This window comes from Galeopterus variegatus, unplaced genomic scaffold (genome assembly GCF_000696425.1).
Source record: "Galeopterus variegatus unplaced genomic scaffold, G_variegatus-3.0.2 Scaffold2715, whole genome shotgun sequence".
Taxonomy (NCBI): Eukaryota; Metazoa; Chordata; class Mammalia; order Dermoptera; family Cynocephalidae; genus Galeopterus; species Galeopterus variegatus.
In genome coordinates this window covers 66070-68344 of record NW_007728826.1, presented here as the reverse complement: position 1 = coordinate 68344, position 2275 = coordinate 66070, and the positions used below count along the sequence as shown (strand labels likewise).

At 51.7% G+C, this 2275-nt stretch overlaps 1 protein-coding gene across 1 annotated transcript in view; it reads right to left on the bottom strand.

Moving 5' to 3' along the window:
* The window catches only part of SDCBP2 (syndecan binding protein (syntenin) 2), a 17246-nt gene extending 16686 nt beyond the window's left edge, over positions 1-560 (bottom strand). The window contains exon 1 of the mRNA XM_008582744.1: positions 423-560. The gene's annotated coding sequence lies outside the window, so the exon portion shown is untranslated. The remainder of the gene's footprint in view (positions 1-422) is intronic.
* Between the last annotated feature and the right edge of the window lie 1715 nt (positions 561-2275).

Sequence of the window (2275 nt, the reverse complement as noted above, 5' to 3'; positions counted from 1 at the left end):
AGACTCAGACTCCTTGAGCAGGGACCCAGCCTCCTTGAACAGGACAGTTCACCACAATAAATTGTCCTCTGTCCTGCACAACTTTCAAATGTCCTGCCAAACCTTCATTTAGGAAAAAAATATGTTTGTCATCTGTCTTATATACAAACATAATTTAACTTTTCCCCGGTTTTAATATAAACTAAATTTTCTAGAAAACTATAGACCAGGTTACTCGAGGGAAGTTATACTTTGTTTAGTTCACTATTTTGGAAAATCACTATAGACCATGTTTCCCACAGGTGAGGCACCAGAACAGCACGTCCATGTCTGTCTGCATTAGTAGCAGGATATAAATATATTTAGACTTTGACTCAAGATGCCAGATATAAACTGTTGGCAAAATTCAGTTGAATATTGTCATCTATTAAATCCAAACTTACTCATGGAACTTAGGTAGAAGCATCATCTGGTGTAATCCAGTCTGGGCTTTTACAACGGGATATACATATTCTATTATTATGAATTATTCTCATTTCCCTCACTTCTTCTGTATAATAAAAACTGGGTATCATATTGAATTTTTTTTTTTTTTCCCCCCCGGGGGAACCGTCTCCTAGGGACGAACCCGCCCCTTCCCTCGGCCTCAATTTCCCGCTTTGGGAAATGGGAGCAGCCAGGCACAAACTTCATGCTCTGGGGCACCCGAGAGAGGCCCAGCGGCCCCTAGGGCCTGTCCTCCACACCACGCCTCAGTTTCCCCAGTTATCAATGATCTCCAAACGACCTCTACTCCGGCCCTCCTGCCGCTACAAACCCAGCCAGAAGAGACGTCTCCCAGTTGCTATGGGCTACGGCGCCTGCGCAGAGACTCCACAAGGCTGCGCCTCGGCGTCTGGGGCGCATGCGTCTCGTTCACCCCGGCCCGCTCGCGGTTAAGGGTGCCTCCCAGGATGCCCCGCGGCTGCGAAGCGGAAAATGGCGGCCTCCTAGCCGCGTGGGTTGCTGGCCCGGTGGGTTACCAAAGTGCACCCGGGCCCGTGCTTCCTCCAGGCGTCGGTGGCTGGCACTGGCATCCACAAAAAGAGATCAGGTAAAGCAGTAGAGTGACGGATAGGAAAGCTCGGTCGGGCTACGCGTCCCCTTTTTACCGGATTGGATGCTGCGCAGGTCAAATCAAGCTTTAAAGGGGACGAGTGTCCCCTCGCCTCATCGGCTGTGGCCTCTGAGCGCCATTTATGGTCGCTGAAGGAGGGGGTGCGGTTGAGCCGCCCCCTCCTGTCTTAGAAGATTCTGTACTGAAGCAGCCGTGGGATAGGAGAACAAAGTCCACATTCCTGCGCTCCCCGCTGCTTGTTGCTCGTGCTGAAAAGGAAGCCCCCTCACTCCTTATGGTTTTGGAAGCTCCTTGAAGTCCCTGTGTATTTCCTACCCGGTGTGTCGTCATCCTTCCTTCCACCGTCTCTCACCCAGTTTTCTTGCCTGCCTCGGACTCCTGAGCTAGTGCTGAGCTGAAAGTGCCCGGCCCCACTCCACGTAGATTCACCCCGGGTCCCATCCACCAGTGACAGTGATTGGGCCGCTGCTGCCCAGGGAGGGGAGCTTGAGCTTGGCCAGGCCCATCAGTTCCCACAGCGAAATGCGACCCACTGCCCGTTATAAGGGACTCTGGCAGTTGGGTCTGTCGGGTGCAGGTAAAAGGCCAGGACAACTAGGAAGTCCTAGAGAAAAAGGAAGACCCTGACGGGACTGTGGTGGAGGTTCAAGCTATGGGAGTGGAGTGTGTTATTCCAGGGATCAGGAGGCCCAGGCCTGCGAGCCTAGCTCCCTTCTGGATGTTTACCTCCTGCAGTTTATCCATACCGGTCTCAGTTTTCCCTGGTTGTGCTGCCCCTCCACAAACGTTCCGCAAAATCCACCCCATGGGCTAATTCGGAAATCTGAGAACTGTCCTTGGATCCTGCCTTTCCTTTCTCTTGAAGCCATATCCAGCTCATGCCTTCAGGATAAACCTCAAACTTCAACCTGACACTCAAATTTCCATGACCTGACTCCTGGTAATGCCTCCGGTCTCACCTCCTCACTCTTCACACTCACTATGCATTTTATTCATTCCAAACTACTTTCTGGTCCTAACACTCAGCCTGCTAGTTCATGCCCCCATGCTTTGGCAGGTGCTGTTCCCTTTGTCTAGAGTGCCATTCACGCCTTCTCCCTCCCTCTTGCTCATCTGGTGGACTCTTCCTCCTTCAATTCTAAATCTTCTCCAAAATCCCCTCGCCCACACATACCCACG